At 45.2% G+C, this 27,025-nt stretch overlaps 1 protein-coding gene across 7 annotated transcripts in view; it reads right to left on the bottom strand.

The window, feature by feature from the left end:
- The window catches only part of LOC307090792 (receptor-type tyrosine-protein phosphatase delta), a 361,739-nt gene extending 348,713 nt beyond the window's left edge, over positions 1 to 13,026 (bottom strand). For all 7 annotated transcript variants that reach the window (XM_079757563.1, XM_079757560.1, XM_079757565.1 and 4 more), the window contains exons 1-3: positions 12,912 to 13,026; positions 12,616 to 12,734; positions 12,434 to 12,469 (exon numbers count right to left, since the gene is read on the bottom strand). The gene's annotated coding sequence lies outside the window, so the exon portion shown is untranslated. The remainder of the gene's footprint in view (positions 1 to 12,433; positions 12,470 to 12,615; positions 12,735 to 12,911) is intronic.
- Between the last annotated feature and the right edge of the window lie 13,999 nt (positions 13,027 to 27,025).

The following is a 27,025-nucleotide window of genomic DNA, read 5'->3' as shown; positions in this document are numbered from 1 at the left end:
TGAAGTGGAACTAAATTAAAAATCACTTCCCGTTCAAACTCCACCGACTGAGATTAATAACAAATATTATTCATTGTCTCGGTGATGAACATGATTGCGTTGGCGGCGTTTCACTTTTAAAATGTACGACGGCAGATGGGAAGCCTCGCAATAACGTTGGTTTGGATACAGCAGACTCATTTCCAGGTAAACACAATGCTGCACAATGTAATCCATATTAGCACCCTTGCTAATCCTCTGGCGTGTTCGTTTGTATTGTACGGTATATCAGATTAATGGTAAGCTGATGTCGGGGTGATGCGACCAGCGTCTTAGACCGTTCCACCGGTGGACCTCATAGAGGATCAGCTGAACAGAAGTTCAGCACGGGAGCACAGTTGCCGGCCATTGTTGAATAATAATCAAACTCCATCGGCACACATACAAGGGAAACATTGGAAAAAGCAAGACCCCCGTGGACCACTGGGAGAAACTGGGACCTCTAACTGGGGGACTGAAGCTGCTCTGTGAAGCATTGGTTTAACTTAGGACGGTATTCATTTGAGGCATTTCCATCCATTGCAGGGTCAACCGGTTGGACTCTATTGTTTGTGGATATCTTGACCCTCTGCTCAGGCAAAAAAAAAGACTGTCTGAATATGTGTGTGTGTGTGTATGTGTGTGTGTGTGTGTGTGTGTGTGTGTGTGTGTGTGTGTGTGTGTGTGTGTGTGTGTGTGTGTGTGTGTGTGTGTGTGTGTGTGTGTGTGTGTGTCGGGGCCTCCATTGTACCTAGATGCCCTCTGTAACTTAATGGGCTCCCATGGGACCCAGCCTTTCCTTACTTACACACCGCTCTTCGACTTCAAACAACAGTCCATTCCTCCCATTTCCCACAGCCCAGGAACACACACACACACACACACACACACACACACACACACACACACACACACACACGCACACGCACGCACACGCACACGCCTTGCAGCAGCTGCCCGTTTTCTGCAGAGAGGGATCGATAGACAATCGGAGAACATTCCCAGGCAATGCCATTAAATCAACCTATATCAGTGTGCTTTATGACACGTAGTCCATATGTGAGTAGGGTAGTGGGTGGTTGAATCGTAATGATACGCACAGGGCAATATAAACAACTTGCTCTGGAGGATTTATAGGGTGTTACGCTGACAGGAACGAGAACCCAGAAAATGGCTTCTTAAGGAAAAATATTATTCAAACACGCCTTGAAACATTGAACCATTGGTTGCACTAGAAGAAAAGGCATAAGGAATAAAGGATTGTTGTTGAGGTCTGGCAAAGGAAATAATAATGACGATCATCAAATGCGCAAAAAAAAAAATCACATTAGGCTCCACACAAAAAGATGCGTGACCGGATGGGCCACTCAGAGTCAAAACATCCCTTGAATAGAACAGAGAAACGCAGGCTGCTGCACAACGGTGACTCTATCACTGCCACGCTGTCCCTTACAAATCAAGAAGGAGTGGTTGAAGTGAGACATGTTGTGAAGCACTGTCCCGTGTGTGGACGGGAGGTAGGGGGGCGGGGGGGGGGGGGGGCAGGGTGGGACCCTGCCTGGGACCGGGTGGAGCATGAAGGAAGAGAAAGCGACCTGCAGAGCCACCGAATACAATCCATCTCATCTCAACCGCTGCGAGCAGCGTGTAATCACAATGACACACGGGTGTAATCCATTTAAAACACATTGGCGGCCGCCCAGGCTTCTGGGACTTCCTCTGCAGTGGCGGCTGCCATCGCGGCGTCGACTCGCTTCCCACCTCCCGACTACAATTAGTGAGAAATGTGTAAGCTGTCTCCTCGTCCACCTGCTCCGTCTGTCACCAGACCGCCTTGCCCCCCCGGACGTGTTGCACGCCCAGAGAGCGAGTCCGGGGGAAATAATCCAATCAATCCCAGAGAGAGAATTACTCTCCGCCAAAACCTGACACAGGCACACCTATTCGCTCGTCCCGACACGTGTAATCTGTCTGAGGGGGTCATCTCCACTCGTGACCCTTCCTTGGACTATCTGTCAGCCGCCACCCCCAAGCCCCCTGTACTCAACCAAGCGTGACTAGGCCAGCAGACTTGCTCTAGCAAAGGCCCCCGATGGCAGAGAGATTATTGAGGGGTTGATTCAACAAACACTACCTCCAGTATGGAGACAGAGCCGCGTGGCCCGAAAATCTGGCGGCGGGGCCCCCCCGGTGAGTGATTGCACGGGGGGGGGGGGGGGGGCTTTAAATGCAAGCAGACCGCGGTGCGACCCGGTGCTCCTTCCACAAGGGCTTCCTCACACGGGTATCGAGGCTAATTGAACTAATTACACACTCAGAGGGCCCAAATTAAATATGGTGCCGTTCCGTTAAACCGGCCATGATTTATAGTCACCTATAAGCTCTGGCCCGGGACAGCTGTTGAAGGGGCCGCGCACCGCTGGTTTCATTATGACTGTTTGTTAAGAGCCAGAGCTCTGAGGTTTGTTGTGTGGGGCCGGAGTGGTGTTCTACTAATAGTGTTCAACCAAATGAGTCGAATATACCAGGGGTGGTTTTTGCTGCAAACGCAGAAGCGTAAAGCAAGAACTCCGCTCCTATGCAATAACCTAAAATGGAGAAAAAAAAAGACTTTGGCGCCGGCAGTGAAGGACAAAAGAATTCGAGCGTCCATTCGGGCCCTGGTCCAGGATGTTGAAGAAAAGCAACCGCTGGGGTGAGGGAGTTCAGGCCGCAGCTCCAGCAACCAGACGAACGAGATGGTAAGGAAGATAGGAAGGCATGAAGTCCCTCCATTACCCGTCGCTTCTACCTGCTCCTCGCAGCCATTAGTGTAGAATCTGTGCCAAGGTTGAAAACCTGAGACCCCGAGACGTTCTAGCTTCCGCTAACAATCAGGAGGAGAGGAACGCTGCTACCGTTGATTCCTATCACGGGAAACTTTTGGACCAACTTCGTATTATCTCCATCCATTCATGGTTGGATGCTTCGCGGACCCGCATGTCAAGCCCCCCAAATCAGACCTGCAGGATTATATGCCCTACATTTCTTAAAGTGCCCTTATCTCACAACCAATAAGAAAAACCTCATATTCTCTGTGATCATATCATATTCCCCAAGTCAACAGCTCAATCTCACACTTCTCACACACTTGTCTCCGGGCAGCAGATAGCATAATTTTTTTCGCTCTCTCTCTCACCTCGCTTTCTCCATCGCTCTCACTTCTCTGACCTCTCCCTACCTCACACTATCTCTCTCTCTCTCTCTCCCGTGCACTCACTCTCTCTCTCCCTCGTGCTATCTCTCTTGCCGCTGTCTGTCTCTCTCTCTCTCTCTCTCATGCCAACCAGGTAATGATCTTTTCCTAGCCGAATGCCGACATCGTCTCCCTCTCCCTCATCCTCTCTCTTCCTCTCCCCCCCTCTCCCTATCTCTCCACATTAGATAGATCAGCTCTCCCTCCATTTGTGCTTCTCCCCACCACTTCAGACAGCGAGATTGATTCGTCTGAAAGATGCCTCTGACCTTTGATATGATCTGGGGAGGAGGGGATAGCCTTAAACAAATCAGCCAATCAAAGAGGAGTGGGAGGGACATATGAGAAGCACGATGAGGGTGCTTCCCTAAAACGCCTGCAACATGCAATGCCGTGCCGAGATTCACTTTTCCCGTGACGGCGAGCTCTGTCGTGAATATCATGCCCACCGCCAGCGAATCCCCTGAGGGAAAATGAAAGAGGAGTTTTCAAATTGCACTTTGCCTAAAGGCTCTTTGGGCCAAATTTAATTTTCACCTTCCATTGATTTTCCGCTTAGCCCAGCCGGGATGATACTAATGCCTGTCTGTCACGCTTTTATTCCTGTGCTGCACACGGAGGAAAGGGAAGAGGAACCAGGAACGAATGTTGCGCGAGAGCGCCGCTACATGATACGTCCTCCAAGTCGATATACGGGAGGAAGGGGGGCAGCCCGTCTATATCTGTCCGGTTTAGATCTCGCCCGTTGCCACCCCACACAGCCACGTTTTTAAAAGATCAACCTTTTGTTGACTACTATATTATTCAGCTATATAGGTTGATTAACGAAAGTATTGGGATTTACATTAAGATTTACATTTAGCAGATGCTTTTATCCAAAGCGACTAGCAGTAAGTACATTTGACAGAAGAAAGAGAAACAATACATCGCTGTCGGAACATTAAGAGTGTTCCTAGAACCAAGTGCCAAGCACTTACAATCGCTAGGTTAACCCATTCCCCGTATACAACAAAGATAGCTAGGATAAGATACTGCACAAAGCAAAGTACTGTTTTGAAGTGCCAAGACGTACAACGTACAATAAGTGCATTCATTAAGTGCCAGGACGTACAGAATACAATAAGTGTGTACATTAAGTGCCATTTCTAGAAGATCAACCTTTGACCAACCCCTGTTGACTGCCTTCTATTCTATTTTCGGTTAACAAAAAAAAGTATTGCGATGGTATAGAACTATGAAGTTACCACGGTAGCATCTTATCGTAATGGTGGTGGTAGTGAGAGAGGAATGGAGGGGGTACTTATTTTAAATAAGCCTTTCTTCCTTAACCCCCTCCCCACCGTCCTCTCCTCCCCCCTTTGATTGAGGAACCGGGAGTCCAGATGGCGCTGATTAAAACACTGGTCTTGGATGCTTTCCCTTTCGGAAATTCAGATGGTATACATGCAGCAACGCTTGACATGTCTTTTTTCATGACTTCAACCAAAAGTACACCTGCCTGAGCGGGGACTGCGGGCCAGACCTTCTCAACAGCTGGGCACAATTACGTTCCAAATAGTCCATACAGTAAATGAGCCGGACTGGTGTTCCCTTTGTTTACCTCGTGTTCAATTTGAAACGCTCAGTGTGAACCTGTCTGGTGTAGGTAATGGTGTTTGCAAATTTGGCTTGTGATGCGTACTTTCAAAACTAAATAAAAAGACATAGCAGGTGCACCACAGCAAACAAGATGCACTGCAAAGGCCCCAATTAAAAAACCCTTAATAATTAACAAAAAACACCTCACGCTGTGAGAACAGCGATGGCTGGCATGCCTGTGGACATAAATTGGCACGTCTAAAAAGAGGCAGCACTCTCACACGTATGGACCTTCTTTTGACATTTCAAGAAGCACTCGGGCTTCAGGGCTGAGTGAGTAATCGTGGCAGCCCACCCAGGTAACAAAAAAATAACAACTACAAAACAAAAACAAAAAAAAAACAAAGGAGAAGAAGTTGACAAGGCAGACAAAAGAGAGGGTGTGTTCTGAATCCGGTCGAATCAGGTACCTGCCAGTTTGGAAATGAATACGTACAGACACACAAACACACTTGCAATCAGACGTTGACCCGCGATGAGTACGACGGGGTTATAATGTACGGAAACCTTGAGAGTATAGACATGTGTGTGTGTCTGTGTGTGTGTTAGTGTGTGTGCGTTCAGGGGCCAAGGCCAAAACGAGCACAAGCAATGTCCTTAGGCAGGTCGGAACTCCGCGGAGTCGTTTGTTTGTCGACTTAAGCTGGCAGAGAGCTCAGGAAGCCAAGGTCTTACAACAACGTGGGGCAGCAAACACGGTGGTGTATGAGGGGAGCTGATCCACGAAAACCCCTCATTGCTATTCCCTCACGAGGCCAGGGGATCTGCCATGAGCCGGCCGCCGCCGTATCTGAGGGTGTACCGTCTTTCGACAATGACGGCTGTGCGTGGAGATCAGGCGTAATGCCCCATTTTATATTCCGTCCCTCTTCTTTTATGATGTGGTCACTGTGTTTTGAAAAGCATTTACATGAGTAGTGTGAATCGGCCGGATGCAGTCGGCGTTATAGACAATAGTCAAGGACGATATCGCTGTTGTGTTATTTAATCACGGCTTCGAATGCTGAGCGGCGTCGCCTGTTCATTGCTGTCCTCAGCTCCTCGATATTCATTTGAGTCTTGATTCCCCACGGGCCTAGACTTAAATAAATTCCAAAGTCTGATGCGCTTTTATTCTCTTCAAATTCCACCGAGTTTACGTAATTGTGCGAAACTCAATCAGTCGGAAACACATCCCTTTACAGTGGAGATGTATTTATTCTGCAACATCGAGCCTTGCCGACTCAACGCAGACCACAATCTGTTCCCTGCAGAACGCCTTCGAGAACGGCCTCATGGCTGTAGAGAAACGTGGCTCCACAGAGCATGTATTGGTAGCATGCAGGTGGCCATCACTGTCGTTGTTTAATTGTCCTCGACGGAACTCGATCAAATGCAGTCCTTGGCCGGTGGGATCTAAAACAAATGGAGCCTGGGAGCTCACTGTAATCCACGCAGCAGCATTAACAGTATGACTCCGAGCTGCCATTCAATGAAATATGCATAGCGCTTCATTATCCCTATCACTTACCCTCACCTCTGCATGTTACGGCAGGTGATTATCTATTGATTTCCTAGGACTTCTTTATTGTATAGATTTGTTGCTATAAGTGGAAATGTCGGTTGAGCCAGGTCTGAAATAAGCAGGATTGAGTTTCACACTCTGGGGTTTGGCAATGCATATATTTTATAATTCATACAGTTGCAATATTGTAGTCTCTCTGAGTGTATAATATTGTTAATGTGTTTTTCTTCTGTGGATATCGCTCTACATAGTATGTTACAATTAGCATTATACCGTCAGGAGACATAATTTTCCATCTTGAGGCACACTCAGAAGCTCTGCCAAATCAAATACTGGAGATATAAAGTGTATTCTAAAATAACCCACAATGAGGAGCACTTCAAATAAATGGAAGAGTACCCTTGTGTTCAGACATCAAAAACTGCTTTTCTCCATTTTTCCCCGACTAGAGAAACCAGGGGTGACTTGGCAACTGTCGATACAAAGAGCAGGAAAGGGACTGGATAAGCTAACGAAAGCTGCCGAAATGTCTGCTGAACCGCTGAAAGGTATCAAATTGGACAATTGGTTGCCCTGCGTGTTTACCTCAAGGCCCATCACAGGTGGTGTGGAAGGATGTCAACTGAGCCTTGGCGATTATACTTATCTGTATCTAATCAGTCATAAACCTGGTCAGCAGGCTGCAGCCAAACACTTATTGGGGCAACTTACAACCAAAATACAAAAACAAATTGTCAAAGCTTATAACAGAAAATGAACCCAAGGGGCATTTAAGTTTACAGCCATCTTCATCTTCCTCTTCTTTTTAGTTCCTCTTCGTTTCTGCACCACCAAATGCTTTGAATCGCTCCAGCCTTTCAGGGTGTATAAGGCCAGAGTACAGCCTAATTGATTTCTCTTGTTCCTCTCCCTCATAAGGGCAGCAGTGTCGACACAGTGAAAAGCTCCCTGGCGTTTTGCTCGTCTGCATCGCTCCCTTCCTCCATGTCTCTCTTTGCTCTCTTCCTCCCGCCAACATCCCTCAGAGCACGACGCAACGCAGATAGTCGACACAAACAGATCACTCCGAAAGAGCGCACACACACACTCAAAACCTCGGATGGAAGACAAAGAGCAAGCGTTGCATCTGCATGCCAAGCCGCAGAGGTCCACTGCACAGTTCAGCACAGTCAGACTCATACGAGACAGGGTCTCGGCCCTTAAAAAGAAACACAGAAATCCCTCTGCATTATGCGAACATAAAAGAGTTATCTTATTCCAGGCAAACTTTCTTTGGTTGATTTTTTGCGGTGAGGAGAGCTCCACAGTGCCCGAGTTATTTTGGCTTTCAGCCTGTGAGTGACTGTCCAGAGCTCTGGACAGGAACAATGCTGTTGTTAAACCCACAGGTTTTTCAGATGATTAAGTCAAGCAGAGGTAGAGAGGCACATCCCCCAACCCACCCTGTACTTTCTATTGAAGTGAACGTGTGGACTCACGCTTGGCTGAGCCCGGGCTGGAGGTATGGATGGCAGAAGAGCATAAACAGAAGTGAGGTGCAGCGCATTGGCCAAAGCAATCGCTTTGGCCCGCAAAGTACAAAACACCATCAATCCTGATTTCGTCCGATGTTGTCGGATGTCTGACTCGGTTTCGGCTTTGCTTGATTTTGAGATATTTTGGCAGCGCTTGAGCTGAAAGAACTTACTAAACTTCCAAGCTCTGATTGCTATGGGAAACCACATATCCCCGTGTATACAGAGAAACAATAATGACATTACAAGAAGAATTTGATATCTCTTTAACTCGTTCTTTGTTTGTCCCGAAAAAAAAAGTCATTTTGCAACTGCAATTTATGAAATAGGCTCTCTAAAATAGGCTTATTATGTAATATAATGAACATAATAAATGTTTATTATATTGGATTCTTTATGCCGGCTATTGTCACCCTTAATTTGCATCATAAATGCGCTATTTTATATGCACTTTAATCTGGCTGCGGTGGGAGGACCAGAAATAAGATAGAGGATTGCATCCCGGCCTATGGAAGAGAAGTCATGCTGGTTGGCAGGAAGAAACCACTCACTAGCACAACACACAAAAAATGTTACATAAGCATAAACAACCAAACAAAACAGCAACACAGTCGACATTTCTGTTCCAAAGCAGCTCTATTTTTTTTAACTAACTTGATGATTCCACCGAGCAACTAAGAGGCGCAATAAAAGGTAATGGAAAGAAATGTACTTATGCAAAAATGAGTGTACAACACAAGCACAAAGTGCAGCAACTGTTTCCATCCGCCTCATGTGTATTAAGTTAAATGGCGCCGCTGTCACATTTGGTAGCCAACAGCTGTAACTCCTATAGGCCCGAATTATTTTATCGTCTTAAAATGGCTTGATTATTCTTAGCAACAGCTTAATACACGGTTGACTTAGGAGCGAGCCAGCAACCCTACTTTAAGCCATAGCTGAGGAAGCTCCAATTCACATAGTCTCGCCAATCAACCGAGTGACTGCATATCACTGCTTTGTGGCTTTGTGGTTGCGTGTGTGCACACTTCGACTACCGTGACTCACATGCATCAGATAAAACGTGTCGTGTACAGTATTAGTGACATGACATGGTTGATTAGATAAACGTGCATCCGACCTATTATTCAGTTCCCAGACAGCAACAGCTCTATCAGTGCATCAGTTTGAGTACTAAGTGCAGAGGCAGCCGCTGTACCCCCACACCCCCTAGGGCGTGCAGTCACAGCACACACATAAACCCCACTGCTTCTCCTTCCCTTTAGCTACAATGGACGTGGCATCCGCTGCATCCAAATGCTTTTATGAGGGGAACTTCAAAATAAGAGTCGCACCGAGTCAGCACCAGAGTAATCACATGCTTTAAGTTTGAAGAGTTGGACATGACGTACATTGTATCTATTTATAACGGCGTCAAATATACGACCAGTGTACGACGCAAGGGGGGGGGAGGAAGTTTGGCAGCAGAGGACTCGGCACAGCACAACATGAAGCCCTCCCACATCCGAGAGAGCCCAAAGATACGGGTGAATAAATAAAACATGGCCGCCCCGAATCGAGAGGCAATGTGACAGAGAGAATCTTTTTTTTTTTTTTTTTTGCTCGGCGCTTTTATGTTGGCAGGCAGAACATTTCTGTTTGGGATGAATCAGAATTTTTCTGAGAGCACCTGCGCTCAGTGCATCTAATTATCCGACAACTCATCCTCATTATAAAATAGCCGTTGGGAGTCAAGTATCAGGCTTTTCATAACAAGACGCAAACACTGATTCGGGGTGCCCCACATACCAAAACCACACTGCTGCTACAGTAGACACTGATAGCTGCGAGCCCACTGGAATCACTGTCGATTCCTTGCTGGAAGTATTAGCCGTATTGCTATGTAGCATGGAACGCCGTTAAGAGAAACAAACAGCGATAGCGGACGGCTTGCATGATTGAGCTGAAATGTTAATTGGCCACCTCGGTGGCATCCACACGTCACAACGATGGCCCTATTATGTCACCTGAATGAATTTTATAAGCCATAATTATGACTTATGCCCGTTTCTCCCTGGGGAGACGCGGGAACAGGGTGAGTTAATGAGGGTGCGTTGCGACACGTTGCGGTTGAGCCGTCCGTGTTGGCGGATAATTAATAGCGGAGGAAGGTTTGCCGGGGATGTGGCAACCCGAACCGGCACTGCCATTAAGGCCTCGGGAATGCAGAGGGGTTAGGCGGTGGTGGAGCTCACGAAACTCCCGGCAAACATGCAGAAATACCCTGCCGTTCCCTCGCTCGCTCTCTCTCTTGGATTCTGCTCGGAGCTGTTCCGGCACAAAGCCCATTCAACAATGATTGATATGGAGACAGCGAGCAGACTCAGGAGCCACACTCACCGCAGAGACAATGGAAACCAGAGGCAATTTATTAAAACGGGAGAGCGCGTTGGTTGGGAGTAACGAGGGACGGCATGGGACGCACTTACCTGGGACTAATCCTGGAATGTACCGACTGTTCTGCAGAGGTGCTTTGGGACTCTGAAGGGAATGTGTTTGCACATCAGGAAGCCTGACCTTCTCAGGGGGATCACTGTCCCTGACGGGCTGTGTGACAGCAGTGAGGAGAGGTGTCTGCCGTGAGAGAGAGCTGTGGCAAACGTGGGGATGCAGTGATTTGGCTGTCGGGATTTCATTGTTTTTTGCACCGTTGATGGTGTGACTATTAGGGTTCTTGTGGGAGATGTCTCGGGGGGGGGATGAGATGCTGCAAAAATGGGTATTAGGGAGAGCTGAGATACATGAGAGCTATTTGTGTCGATATATGCACAGTATACCGTGCATGGCAAACAACTGATGGAGTGCTCTATCAGGAATGCAATTGCATTCATGATCTCCCTATACCCTTAAATGATACAGTTGACATTTCAATTTCAAGAAAGAAACACATTAGGGTGAGATGGATAGCTGGAAAGGACAGGGACAAAACTCACAGATAGTCATAAAGAGAGAGAGATACAGAAAGATGGGGAGAGAGACAGAAAGGAGAGAGAAAGATAGAGAGAAAGAGATAAACCGGATCAAGAGAGACAGAAAGATGGGAAGAAAGAGATAAACCAGAGAGAGAGAGAGAGAGAGAGAGATCAAAAGAAACAGACAGGCATCGATGTTGCAGACAGACAGATGTGCACCGTGGAGAAAAACAATATCATCATGATGAGCTCAGCATTACCCAGCGCCTGGGGTAACTGTTGTAAAGCCAAACCAAACACCGCCCAACACATCCACCAACGCATACCACAAGCCCTTCTCTCTCTCTCTCTCCACCTATACGTTGTGGTGATGACCTTTCAGTGCAGTACACACACTCCAATTACCTTCTCTAAAAGACACTTAAAAATGCATCATTGAACAGCTCGTGGGAAGTCTGCACGAGGGCATCATTTGTTCCTATATTATAAGGGCTTTAGTGCACGCAGTGGAGAGGTTGTCCTGAATCACAAAGAGGCAGCGATGCCGCGCTCGTCGTTGAACCTCTCGGGGGGGAACGACAAGACGCTAATGCTGTTAGCCTCCCGACCGTGGTCACGCTCACTTAGCTCCGTCCCCGCACCTGCCGCCAAGAGGAAACATCCCTCACTGACCCCCAACTCCCCCCCCACACACACACACACGCACACGCGCACACACACGCGCACACATACACATGCACACGCGCACACACACACGCGCGCGCGCGCACACGCACGATCCCAGCCGTAGAAACTTTTTATCAGCTCAAGCTCACAAAATGACATGTCATGGGCAGGTCGAGTGCAAAACCGTCACTTGCACGTTCTTATTTTTTAAGTATGTACCCTGTCATCGCACAGAGGGTTGAGCGAATGTGGATCACTTAAGTGGCGCGACGACCACGTAGGCATGGACAGCTCATGTGCCGTCAATCAAACAACGAACGGTGACATCCATAGCCAAAAGCACCATCGCTCGTTAACCTACCGAAGCCATACCGAACACCGACGCACGCGCACATTGACGTGCACGCGCGCACACAGATATAGGGATACATAATCTCAGCCTCAAGACCAGGCGCGGGCTACACAAGCAAACTTTTCTTCTCCCTGACAATTCCGCAACTTGCCCGTTGCACACATGAACCGCGGTCAAGGCATCCTAATCGTTTAATCATGCAGTAGGGCACGCGTAAAACCAAAGCGACCCAGCGACAAAGCTTAATTAATGAATGGCACCGAAAGAGAGCTAACCAAACGCTGCGCCCCCCGTTTTGAGAGGCGACCGGCACACCGATGCGTGTCAGCCAGTCCATGGATAACGTATGGCTTCCTGATATGCAAATGTGCGCCCTGAGCAGGGACACATGGCACGTGGCGCGACGTGAACAGAGAACTTGACAAACAAAACAAACAAAGCACTGCGGACAACACTTTGATAACAGTGTGTGTGTGTGTGTGTGTGTGTGTGTGGTTCCACAGATGTCCCTCCAAATGCTTCAACAACCAAAAAAAATGCCTCAAGGCTACTTACTATATGCCCAGGCAGTTGACTGCAAAGCCTCGGTAACTGTAATTAAATTAGAAGAATTGTGTGTTAGATGTGTAGACCTAACAACTCTTCACACAAATCAGGGGTTGCACGGAGATAGATGACATTGCGATTGTACTGGAGTGGCATGAGTTAGAAGAAAGATCTCTGACGGTCCCACTCACCGAGGCGTCCGAATTAAAACATCCACAGGAAATGTCAGAGGAGTCCTTTCTTTCGTCCGTCCAGTCGCAAAGCAGCAATGCTTTTCTTATTCCAAATACAGGCCCCCCGGGGTGTTGCACTGAAACAGAGAGAAAAAGGCACACAGCCACAACAGAATCCGTCAGAATCGAGGTGTCCCCCTTCTGCGAGAAAAAAAGTGTTGGCACATCTCATGTGAAGAGCAGGAAAAAGAAAAAAAAAAAAAAAGAGACAACTCTGTATCAAAAGGACGAAATGGGACAGATGTGAGGTGTACCTGCTCTACGTGTGTCGCGGTCGGCCAGAGACACAGAGAGCCGTGCGAGAGACAAGCTAAGGGAAACTAGGGAGCTGCGCTTTCCATGTGAGAGGCAGCAGACCTACACAGCGCGCCGTCGGGTCGAGCCGCACTCCGCTCGCGGCCACGGCTGTAGAGAGCGAGCCGCAGCGGGAGCGCGCTCGGAGCAGGGAGGGAGATGGGGACTCGGTGGGCGCGCGCGCGCGGAGAAAGGAGGAGAGAGGAGAGAGGTACCCGAGTGCACGCGGCGGCCGCAACCGAGATGGAATGCAACCTCACCTGCATTCCCCCTCCAAGCCGCTTGATGGCCGGCGCGATGATGTAAGTGTGTGTATGGATGTCGCTCAACCCCCTCACACACCCCGCCCACACCACAAACATATGCATAACCGTTTTGGAGGGAAATAAAAAGGCCTTGCATCGGTGCGAGTTCAACCATGTAATGGCTTGTAATGTAAAATCAAAATTGTAGTTCGCCATGTATCCGGGACATCACAAACTTGGGGGATCGTTACCTCCTTTAGGGGACCCCTGTACCGTTCGTCTTTGGCATGTTGATTGGTTTTGCCCATTTGCTGTTTATGCGATTTTGATATGGATGTAGTTAAACCCCTGAAATTATGTACTTTTTCTGTCCATAAGATGAATGTATAACCCCTCAAATTATGTAAGCCTATTTTTATTTGAGAATAAATGATTTATATCATTCCTTTCTACCAAAACAAACAAGAAATTGATCATCCCAAGTAGTAATTTTCGACGTATTCTGTTCCCTGTTTGTGTTAAATAGCCCATGGCTTATAAGATATTCAAATACTGGTGTTCAGAGTAATTTACTTCAGCAGAATGTGATTCACTTTTGAAAGGCCATTATCAATTTCCAGTCGAGCCTATTCACTCACAGCACAAACCCAATATTTCTGCATGTCATGGTTAATTGGCCTCCTTTGGCACCAACTGCTCCTAAGAACAATGTTACAATGTTTAAGTGACCATTGAGACTGCAACACATACACAGGGAAGTGTATGCGTTGCAGTGTGTATATATATATATATATATATATATATATATATATATATATATATATATATATATATATATATAAGAGATGTTTTGCAGGTGAACAAATTTCACCTTCCGACTTTTAGGTTTTCTGTTTGGACCGTATTATCACCTATCAAAGCAGTCTTTAAAAAGTATCCATGAACGCCATACATGAATGCTGAGGACGTTTCTAAAGATTTTAAGAATAATAAATAATGAACTAAAATATAAATGAAAGAAAGGAAAAAGGAAGGAAAGAAAGTACTGACCATCGTGTTAAATCTTTAATATCAAATAAATCAGTTGATACATGTTCCAACTAAACTCAATCATCAGGGTGTTGGGTGATGAAATTTCCTTTGACATATAACTGAAGCCAGTAAGCCTTCCTTCATAGGTGAACATTGCCTCTGCGGCATTCTGTTTGGTGTGCATTCAAGGCCCCCTTGTTTCGTTTCTATGTAGAGACAAAATGGAGGCCAACGAGGTTGTGGGGGCTTTTGTTTAGCCTGTGAATAAGTCAAGACAGCCATCCACTGGCTGACAATCACCAACGTGTCATTGTGAATATGGAAACATGAACATTTAAAGGTTCTAAATGAAAGGTATGCCCTTACAACAGCTATATACTTTGTGTGCAATGGTTGAATTTTTTTGTCAAACCGTTTCGCTGCCGACGTGACAGCGTTTCATTATCACGTCGTGACACAGGGACACAGGCAGCTACTAAGGATTGCGTCATTTGGATGAAGGAGTCTGATAAGACGTGTATTTTGTGAGGTGAAACTTACAATACAGCAGTTATTATATTGACGGTTCGGTCAAAGCAGAATCAGAGTTCTCTAAGCAAAAACTAAAACACTGGGTCAATATGTGGTGATTTAAAATAGGTTTCAAAGTTATGGAAAACCTTCTGCGACCCTTTGATCGTTAAAAAAAAGAAACCAAGATGTCTGCCATGATGAAACTCGATTGAAAAAATATTTTCAAAAGTGACAGTGCTAAGGGAGTATGGAGGGATTCTCAGCAGCAAGCTGAAAGGCTATTGTGTGATTCGTAGCATATTCTCTCGCTGGTTTTCAATTTTAATGAGAATTGTTTAATGACTTCATGTTTCCATTTGCAGCCTTCTTGCGATAGCTGTCAAATAACAGGACAAAGAAGATGAACATAATATACAACATTTCCATGAATCCACAGGAACAATTTCAACGTGCTACATTTCAAAGTAAGCTTTCACAGCCCTCAAAGATAGAAAAATATCCGCTTTCTCTGAATATTAGGTAGATATAACACACATGTAGTCTGTCAGCTGTATTAGCTAATGTGCTATATATAGAACTACCAAAGGAGGGAGAAGTGTGTTTTATAATGCAGTGCCATCATTAAAACAATTTAGACAAGATATTGCATGCTAGTCTTCTCAATTACTATCCAATCTCTCCACTTACAAAAAGCTTACTTAGCCTAATAACATTAGTGTGGTGAATGCTTTTTTGGGGGGGGATTGGGGGGGGGGGGGAAGGGGGGATGCGTCCATTGTGTATTCGAGTCAAAAACGTAGATGTGGACACTATATTTGGATGCGCGACAGTACATCCATAATGTATACACCGAAAGGTTTGCCAAAGCTTCAAAGGGCTTCTTTTTCTAAAACACTCACCTGTCACATGACATTAGCTAGGTCTGAACCTCCACTTAGCCCCGGGAGAGCTGCTGTTTCCAGGCTCAAACTAGTGGAGATGGAGCTTGTCGCCAGAGTCATCTATAATTCATGCGGTGCCCGGCCCCAGCATCTACCACGTGCAAGCATGGAACATCCAGTCCCGAGACTCCGGAGTCAGTGGTAATAATTGCCAGTGGTCGGTGTCACAGTGATGCACACCCCTTTTGGCCAACGCATTGGCCTTGCTTGGTGGTGGTGGGGGTGTTGGTGGTCGTCGGGGTGGTGCTGGTGGTAGTGGTGGTGGTACCGGTGGTACCGGTGGTATCGTTAAGGGTGGTGGTCTGGGGGTGGTGGTGGGGGTGGTTGTCTGGGGGTGGTGGGGGTGGTGGTGGTGGCGGTGATGGTGATGATGGTGATGATGGTGGGGGTGGTGGTAATGGGGGTGGTGGTGGTGATCTGGGGCTGCTGGTGGTGGTCTGGTGGTAGTGGGAGAGGTGATGGGGGTGGTGGTGCCGGTGGTGGTGTAGGGCCTGGTGGTCTGGGTGTGTTGGTGGTGGCCTGGGGGTGGTTGCTATTGTAGCGGAGCCAGCCTCTCATTTCTAATATAATGGTCAGGGACAGTTTAAAAGCACCTTCAACATCGTCCCCTTTTGGTTTTAATGCACCCAGACATGCCATGTATCCATTATTTGCCAAAGAACATTTTCGATTTTAATGTGCCGCGGGCGAATTTCGTAATAGTCCAATTTTTTTTGGGTTATTTTATTATTTATTTATCATTTATTTAATATTGCATACACAGATTCTTTACCACACTAGTTGTTTTCTGAGACCTAAGGCCAACAGGTCTATTAACAGGAAAATGGAAGTGATTGTTTTCATCTTGTTTAACTATGAATCCATATAACGAATGGAGGGAACCATTACAAAAAGAGGTTTCAGAAACATTCAATTGTGAGTAAAATCCTACACATAGACTATGGATTATTCTGCGATTATTCTGCGATTGAACATTGGCATCATTGTAACTCATGTTAACCAAATCACTAGAGAGACAGGTTATGATTTTGAGGAGGGCGAGGGCTTACGGCTCAAGTTAAGGGATGCGAGTTAACGTTCCTTCTCTGTGTCCGTTTCTCCCGAAACATGAACTTTTGAGGGGCTCACTATCCAGCCCCTCAAAAGTTCATGTTTCAGGAGAAACGGACACAGAGAATTAGGCCGCTAAGCCTCTCATTCATTTGCATACTTGAACGAGCATTGTAGGCAGAATCTTAATAGGGTGGAATCATTAGTAGGCTTTGCCAGACCACATTCACGTTGTGTAATTTGAGAGCAACTTGATTGCGGAGGCAATCCCAAACCAAAAGAAAAAAAACGATATGAAACAATATTCCCCTTTTTCGGATAATTGCGGATCACTTATATCGCCGTGTGACTCTTGGGTGTAACTTTGGCGGAATCAACCGACAACTTCGAATAATTTAACTTCAAGCTGCCGAATAACATTCAGCAAAGGTCACACTCTATCCACAATCCGCACGCTTAATCTCAGAATCTCTAATGACTAACAGTAAATGCTTAGAAGTCAAAATCCCCGCTGCTCTGCGTGTTCCGTGAATGCAGAATGAGCACCTGTGAAGACCGAGACGCCGTCCCTCTCCGTTTCTTCGCTGGAATCTTCATTATCAGCCGGTCACATGCCACTCAGCCAAGGCAAATAAGCTCAACCCGTGTCTGTACCATTCAGTTTAGAAATCGGCGGGCGAAACAACTTGCAACTTTTTTTCACTCATATAAAAAATATTTTATTCTGGAATAAAATAAATTCGCCTCAAAATGATGTCGATGTGGATCCTTTTTTCAGACCGTAATTTCTCCTCAAGTAGCGAGAAACCATTCAATTTTATAAAAAGTTGCATTCTCCTTAACGTCAGCCGCACTCCACACTGAAGATCTCCTACTGAAGAAGATCATCTCAATCACTCATCAATAATTAACACAGCTCGGACTCAGTGAATAAACTTAGGCTGCTACATTGAGGGCAGGCAGACAAGCAGCAGACAGAACTGCTATTAGAGTAGAATAGAATACGGCACATTTCTTGAAAGAATAAACGTTACCAGAGCTGTGCCATGACTCAGTAAATCTGTAGACAATCAGAAGCACTCAAGGCCCCGAGATGTTGGGACTTACAAGGAAGTGCTATCACTATCATTAACGAAAATGAGGGCTGTAGCTGCTTCTGTTTTCAAAGCAAATATACAGCAATGACCGTTATTTATTAGCTGACGATCTGACATAGGGGATTTTCAAAAGTAGTCGTTTTGAATGTTATCAGTGACAATCCGCTGTGATTAAGTTTAATGGAGTCAACATTTGAGCTTGAATCGTGCAATTTATTTGTGCCACTTAATTCCTCAAGTGTGCAAATAAAACAAGACTTAAGCATTGGCTCTGGTAAAGTATAGCTTGTACTAAACATTTGTATCCTTATTTTTATGTCTTTCCCATTTGCTAAATGTGTTGAACTTGTTCTCCTAAGAGGACTTTGGTTGTGTGATCCAACAACCAATGAAGCCCTAATCTATAACCATGTTGTTCTTATCGAGCGACTCAGACTAACTAGCGCCAATAGCATCAACCTTCATCGGTATCAATGCTGTTTGTTAACCGTGAACGACCCGATCCAAGTCTGAAGGTCGACCGTGTACCAGCGGCTAGCCGGCGACAACAAGGGCACAGTTAGCTCCATCCCAAGCTAAGAAACGCAAAATCTGGACTAAGAAATGCATTTTATTAAAGGTGGGAATCCTCTCGTTGATTCATTGGCTTAGCGGCAAAGCCGTAACGGAACAAGAACAAAGAAAACAATCAAGGTCATGATAAAGGTCAGTAGTTAAGATCATGTATCACGCTTTGGTGAAGGCATAGTCACGTACTCTGAGTGTTACAAAGATACACATGCTTCATGTGATTTTTAGTCATTAGGCTCTCACTGTTACCGAATTGTCTGCGGCGCCTTTATTAAAAGCCAATTTACAAGCTTAATTGCGCTTCGGTGTGTCTTGAAAAGTGATTGTCCTTTCATAGACGCAGTGTGTAAATGGAGTCCTCTATCACCCGCTGAGCTGATCACAGTGCCGCATTATGGCGCTCTCAATTGCAAGCTTTGTTTTCAGCTGTCAAAGTATTTGGTGTTCGCCATCCATTTCACGTCAGACAAATGTGCGATGTTCCCTCATTGGTTAAAAACATAAAAAAGGGGGAGGGGGAGGGAAGAGGAGGGGGAGTTGATTTGATTGAGTATGCCTCCCTCCCACCTAAATATTGTTTTTCAATGTATGTCATAGTATGGCTTTCCTGTTCATTCTCTCTCCCTAATCCCTAATATACAATAATGCATACATGATATATATGGTTATATGGTATGCTGTTATAGATATCTGTACATAAATATATACACATATATTTACTTTTATCTAACAAAGAACCTAACCCCCAAGCCAATGTGATTTTGTCCGGCACAAACAATGACATAATCAAGACTTCTCAGCATCGTTGAATCATGTTTTATATTGCAGTGCCATCATTAAAGCCATTTAGACAAGATAGGGAGAGAATTGGGGGGGGGGGGGGATTTGGTCTGATTTTAACCATACATTACTTATTCCAGAGTGGAGCTCTGCAATCTTGTGCCATTCTTATCTGGGCTCCATGTTTGATAAGAGCCCCGTCTGCAACAGGGACCAGACACCACTGTCAGGTGCCCTCCTTGCCAAGGATCTGTCCCACAGCTGGACCTCAGGTGTGTCCACAGAAGATAGGCTGGACGCCTAGCTTCAGAGGTCAGGAGGCTACTGCTTTGAAAACACGTCGTTACAGGTTGTTTTTCCATTGGAACCACTCAATAACTCCCCGTTATCTAAATATAAAAATACCTGAAGGTTTGATGACATATATGTTGGGAAAATCCATTTGTGTATGAAGTTCATGTGATAAATATGTGGTCTACTGCTTGGCACATACGTCATTACAAGTCGTCCTTCCATTGGGATGAACCATTTCATAACTCCCCCGTATAATGTAGAATGGAAAAAATCAGGAAGGTTTGATGACATATACTGTATAATGGTAAAATCCATGTGTTTGTGAAGTACATGTATATGATAAATATATGGTCTACTGCTTGGCACATACGTCGTTTCAGGTTGTATTTCATTGGAATGAACCACATAGTAATTCCCCCCTATAATGTAAAAATACAAATATAGATGAAACGGGTTGATGACGTATATAATGGTAAAACCCATGTGTACATGTATATGATAAATATACGGTCAATTATATAAATAAAAGAAAGACTTCCTGGAGACGCCAGATCAATTTAAAGCAACACTGATGAAATATAATACATTATCATATTGCTTTCAGTATACAGTAAATGCATGTTTTTAATGCTAAATAATTCAAGACCCTGTAAAAAAAAGCAAAAGCAGAAAAAAAAATTGGATATTTAGATGGAGCTGTTAGCTAATGTTTTTACGTATTTTTTGCCTTTTGCAGTTCTGTAATCATCCATCATAAAAATTAGAGAGGAAAATGCTGCCGAAATGTTGGTAATAACAAGCATCAATGATAATTACAGAGGTTATATGAAGATTGATATTTACACAGATTGTGTATCAATAATAATACTCATTAGTTAAATAAAGAGCAACTCAATGATCCACTTATACAAACCAGTGTTTAAGTTGGAATATGTTATTTGTCTCTAAAATATGAAATTTTTTAACAATCTGGGAATGCAATCCACATTACATACAGATTATTATATAAAAATATACATAGATCATTTTCTTATTTATCCAGATTTAACTGGTGTTGCCCTTGGGAACTAAACATCTAGCTAAACATGAAATTGTAAACAACACAGCTGTGAAGTCAAAATCCTCTTGAAGTGTTTGCTGCAATGCTTCTAATGTGTCAAAGTGGTAAATTTTGTGTAGATGTAAGATTGTTTTATATATATATATAATTGACCACTTTGATACAATCTTTTTTTAATTGCACCAAAAACATTAAGATGATTTTTGTTTCACAGCTGTGTGTATATATATATACATAATTAATATCTATATAAAGACATAGGTGTTAAAAAATGGAGGGAATTACTGCCATCAAGCACTCCATGGTTGGTAGGAATACACAATAGAGGATTGAATCGTTGCAAATTCGCTATCTATATCATTTACTGCTACGAGGAACGATGAATCAAAGTACCTTCACATTTAGGATGTGATATTTTAGTTATACGAGTTGCCCATCAGCGAAACAGGGTCAGGCCTCTAGTAAAAAGGTGTTTTACACTCTGATGCGATAGAGACCTGTGCTCATGGCTTTCATTGCGGATCTTGTTTACAGAGCTGATGGTTTAAGTGTGTTTAAATTACCTCCCTGTTCACTCCCTTAGGTGGGGTGTAATCCATAAATAGTTATTATTTATTATATGGATTGATAGCATTTTTGGTCTCAATGTCTGGTGATTTCAATAGGGCACTGCATTTTCAGAATCAACTGCATTCAAGGGCGATTTTCCTTCGCCCTTGTCTCTCCAGTGTTTCCAGTGAGATAGCGGATCATATCAAATCAAAAATGTTATCTGGATTCATGAACATCATGTGCCATGATTAACATAATCATGCGTGAAACCGTGCTATGATCAAAACAAATGACGCATGAACAACACGTTTTACAACGGAGAAAAAAACCTGCCTATCTATCTATCTGCCAGCCGACTGCGAATCTATTTAGGTCTGCATTCCTGTCTCCCCCAACTGTAAGTCAATCCGTCTGTCTCTGAGTGCCGTCTAGCTGGTCTATCCCCTAACCCGGTTGATGAGTGAGATAATCGCCAGAGTCGACCCTTCCGCAGAAAGACTTGACCCGAAGGGGACCGATAACCCTGCAGCCTCCTTCCCAAACGCCTGTGCCACCCGAGCAGCAAGACGGTGTGCATGCGTGTGTGAATATGTGTGTGTGTGTGTGTATATATTTATATATATATATATATATGTGTGTGCGTGCGTGTGTGCGTGCGTGCGTGTTTTTGTGCATGTGTTTGTGTGCTTACGTGTGTGGGTATGTGTGTGTGTCGATGTGGACATTAAATTATTTCTCTCCTACACCTGGGAGAGACACACTTACTTGTAATATTGGCGGGAGGAGTGGGGGCGTGGGGGGTTCTGCATCCACCTTCATCCAAGGTCAGATGTGCTACCCCCCCCCCCCCCCCCCCCACACAAAACACACCGTGATTGCCTTGATATTGATCTTGCACTTGCTCCACCACATCAACTCCACCCTCCGGGAGATAACCCCCCTGCCTGACAAACATACACAGACACACACGCAGACACACACATGCACAGACACACACACACACGCATACCCCTTCAAGGCCCTTATTTAATACTGCTGCATCATAAATGACCCCAGCCCAGAGTACCTCACGTCTGCTCTGATTTGGTTCCCCGGTAGCAAACAGCCGTTTAGTCTTATGGTGCTTGAGAGCCAGGGTAATGAAGCATGGTAGCGCCGGTGAAAGCCACAACACCGAGCAATCCTGAGTGAAGATCACACCGGAACAGCCTTGGGCAATTCCCCTGTACTTCTATGTTGAAGACCTTCAATATCTGAGGAAATAGATCTTTCAGGCTTTTTCTGTCTGACTCCATTCATTAGTTCCCTAAAAGACTGACTTTCCCAAATGATCGCGTTTCATATCATGTTTGTTTTGAGTGTCAGTGCCGGAGACCACTTAAAGCAATTAGCACAAGCCTCTTGTCGGTTCAAACCTCGCTTTGCAAGAAGTCTGTACAGACTCTTCTTGCAATATGAAGGACGGAGACTTGAGGAGAAACGGTCAGTTGTTACCAGGGAGGTTAGGATAGCAAGCATCAGTAAGCAAAAGAAGTCAAAGAAAATATTCTAGAATCCTTTAGGGTGATCAATTCTCTCACTCTAATTATATATTATATATTAGCACATTTCTGTGCCACAAGCAAGTTTGATGTGCCAAGCCATAAGAAATTTAATCTTCTTTCCTCTACTTCTGTATTTCTATCCTTTCGTTCGTTCTTATTTTCTCTCCCTTTCTTTCTCATGTTAAGCATTTCCTCGGCTGGGCGCAATTTTTTGGAGTGTGAACTGAATTATAGATTTCTAATTTCATCTAAACTTGAGGCCAGTAGGCCTTTGGTGAACACCATGGATATTTTATCACAAATGACAAAACAAATAAATACACAGCAGCCTTTCGGGCTCAAGAAGAAAAAACATACTTTTGAGGTTCATAAATGTGGAACATTTGGACGGTTTGACAAAGTTTCACTGATTCTGACCTTCTTGAGACCAGCGCTTTTCTACACCAACATAATACCATTCCTCTCTGTTCACAATTCATCCCACGGTGCCAGACACTATAAAACAAAAGGAGCAACTCGATTGGACCAAGCACTCATTAAACCAGGTGCAATCGTGTTGTCGAACACCAAAGTTTATAGACAGATAGACAGTCCTCTCGGAAATTCACCATGTGCGACACATCCATCGTCAGACGCACGCACAGACAACATCCATAACAAAACCAGTAACCGCCCCGACCAGCAACAAGAGCAGAACACCTCACCAATTGTCTTCCCATGCACAGGAAGCCACCAATGTGCTCCACATATTATGAGGTACGATGCAGCATCCGCCCACACAGAGCTTCAGTTACACTACTGTGAACACACGCCAAGGCAGCCAATCAGAGGGCCTTTCCTCTCTAAAGCGTTTCCACCAGGGGGAAGAGAAGGTTATAGTGTTTTCATGCTGTGCGCTGGTGTTTATGGCCTGTGCTACTTAGTTCTGGGCCCAGCTGAGAGCACTGCATGGGATATAGCCTATAATGTCACACAACCAGCCATAATTACCGCCGCATTTGAAAACAGCAATTAGCATAGCGGGCTCTGTGTGTGTGTATGTGTGTGTGTGTCTATGTGTATGTATGTATGTATGTGTATGTATGTATGTATGTATGTGTATATATATATATATATATATAAATATATAGATATATATAGATATATGTTTATATGTGTACACACGTGTGTGCGCCTGTGTGTGTGTGTGTGTGTGTAATGAGTAGGATTCCTAACGTGACCTGCAGGAATATGGAGCCATACATTAAGAAGGCAGCACAGACATATCGAGACAAACAAACAAACACAGAGGAAATAGAAGAGAGATGAACGAGAGGATGCAGAGAAGAAGGGGCATAGGGAGGAATCTGCGTGGGTCTAGATGGGCGTGTCAATTGGACCCTCACAGTGAATAAATAATGACCAATAGGTTATTTATATCAAGTACGACTGCTTTAAACATTACCCGGTATACGTTTCCTCCTCTGCCGTGAATTCATTCATGCAGGCTATTTGCTTCGCTAGTTAACTCACATTCACACAGACCTCTACGTCACGGCTAGTAATCTGACGGGACACATACATTCGAGAGCCATTACGCCGGTGGAGAGGAAAATCTAGATGAAGAAAGACTAAAGCATGCTAAAGTGCTTTTATAGCGCTTTAAACACAGCCCACAATCACTTGCTCCGATGTTATTATTCTTCGTGTACGCTGTTCCATTCCTCCAAGCGAGTCCCTGATCCAGGTTCATTAGGTAATGAAATTTAATTGCATGATAAAGCGAACGCCCGGCGGCATGCCATTGGCTACTAGCTACTGTTTGTACTGGAAATCTTTTTATTAGGCCGGCGTGGTGTTTGAGAGCTTCAGAGGAAGGTACGGACCAGCCCAGCGATGGGGAGCCAATCCTCTTTCGGGATTGGGAAGTGTGGTTTTGCAGCAGAGACACAAGATTGTCAAAAGCAGGTTCGATGCCAGGCCCGGCTATCAATTCAGCAAAGGACGGCCGAGTTCCATCATAATGATTACAGCCACCCAGTCTAGTTTAAGACCCCTGGAGAATTACGACTAAAGTGTTATTTATTATTTAGCAGACACCTTTAATCCTAGGCGACCAACACTCTGGTCAGGTACGCTCCAGGAGCACGGGGGTGAGGCTTCTCGTTGAACGATGCTCACAGGTTAGGCTCCGGGATCAAACCCAGTTCCCTTTTGTTACGGGGTCAGTTGCCCTTTTCTTTGCACTCCGACCCCGACCCCGGCCCCGTTTGAAATGTGACGGGGGGGAGATCCTTGTGGACGACCGTAGCAGCGTGGTCACCTCCCACGTGCCATTCGTTCACAACTCTACCCCGGCAACCACCCGAGTCACTTCCTTGACGACAGACGTGCGAAGCGACGACCTCGGGGAAGAAGCGACTCTTTTGCGAAGAAATAGCCAGCACTCTCCCAACACCAAGAACGGCGTCCACCAGGCCGGTCGATACCGCGGGGACGCGTGAGCGCACAAAACGCTCTCCGCCTCTTGTCTGAATGCATCTATTTGAATGTTTCCCCACCTTATTGATTACAAGCAGCACTCGGATGCCAGGCTCCAACCTCCTCACCTTCCCCTTCTTCTTTTTGTCTCCTCCCTGGCTCACAACACCATAACTTAATAGATCCCTTTGGGGATAGCCTGCAACGAACCAGAGACAAAATGTCAGCCAACAACCCCCCCCCCCCCCCCTCTCTGAAAGTCTGCGTAATTGAGAGAAGCATTGGTGTTGGGGCTGAGAGAGAGACAGAGACAGAGAGAGGGAGACAGAGATAGAGAGAGAGAGGAGACAGAGAGAGAGAGAGAGAGAGAGAGAGAGAGAGACAGAGAGAGAGAGAGAGGGGAGACAGAGAGAGACAGAGAGAGAGAGAAAGTGGAAGAGGTGAAACAATCTGTGTGTATGAGTGTGTGGGAGAGGGGGGGTGAATTGAACAGGAGGTAAAGGGCAATTTGGATTACTCATCAGAGAAGTTATTACCACCCCCCACCCCCCCAAAAAAAGGCAACTCTGCACAACCTGCGCCGTGTGTCTTGGAGGGATGGTCTTAAAGAGGCTCACAGAGGCTGGGAGGATGTCAACACGCTGGGTCTAATCTGCCATTCACTTCAGTTAGTCTCCATTTGCAGACGGATTTAGAGGGATGGAGAGCGAGGGAGAGGGAGGGAGAAATATAGGGGAGGGAGGACGGGAGCCAGGGAGACAGAGAGCGAGAGTGAGAGAGCAAAACAGAGAGCGAGTGAAAGGGAAGGAGTGACAGAGGAGACAGACAGACAGACAGACAGACAGACAGACAGACAGAGAGACAGAGATAGAGAGAGAGAGCCATGGATCTCTCAGGCTGCCAGGCTAATTAAAGGTATCAGTCATGAGAGATTCATGTCAGTTTATAAGGCATGGACGCTGACTGAGGCCTCATTTGTCACCGGCCAGATTTATATCCAATAATAATTCAATTGGCTGGCATAAATGCACAGTTTGATGTATGGCACCGAAGTGTTAGGGTGAAGGGAAGGGAAGCCTCTGTGTGGGTTGTTCTTTGCGCATGTACATGTGTGCGTATGTGATTTAGGCTGTTGGTTTTTTGGTGGGTTTTAGTGTGTGTATGGGTGTGTTTGTGTGTGTGTGTGTGTGTGTGTGTGTGTGTGTGTGTGTTTGTAAGAGAGCAGAACAGACAGAGAGAGAGAGAGAGAAGGATGGAGGATGGAGGAAGACAGAAGAACATGTCTGCATGCATAACATCATACAGACAACTACAGTTTATGTCTGTGTTGAGAACATGCTTTGCTTTTCAAGCAGCACTCTCTCTTTCTTTCTCTTGATTTCTTTCTCTATATCCCTTTCTCCTTATTGTTCTCCATCTCAAGCGTAGACTAATTAAGAGTCTGTGTAAAACCACAACAAACCCAGCACACAAAACCGCCTACAGTTCCACTACTGGCTCTTGAAACGGTAAGGAAAGAGAGAAAATCATAATCATCCATAACAAGTGGCAATAAACGTAATTTGTGTCCACAAATAATGTTTTTACAGACCGCCTAATTATGTGTCTTAATTCTTAAGCGTGTTTTAGTTAATAGACGTTATAGACATAAAGTCTGCAAGGGTTTGAGTAATGTCACCTTTGTTCAACATAATTACCAGGGCAACGCTACACAATGAAGCCAACAGCGTTATTGTCAAGAAAGTAAAAAAAAATGAAGGGAAGTTTACCTCTCACACTACATTAACGCAATAACGCACAGAAGTTTACCAAACACGCAGTCTGGGACAGACCCGTAAAAAGACCATCATAATTATTCATTCAAGCAGAGGCACATTTCGAGTTGACTTCCACTAATGAATCTGCACCCACTTTCTTCAGTCTGAAGAAACCCTCT

The sequence above is a fragment of the Pollachius pollachius genome (genome assembly GCF_949987615.1).
Source record: "Pollachius pollachius genome assembly, chromosome: 20".
Taxonomy (NCBI): Eukaryota; Metazoa; Chordata; class Actinopteri; order Gadiformes; family Gadidae; genus Pollachius; species Pollachius pollachius.
This window is presented reverse-complemented; position numbering and strand designations above follow the sequence as displayed.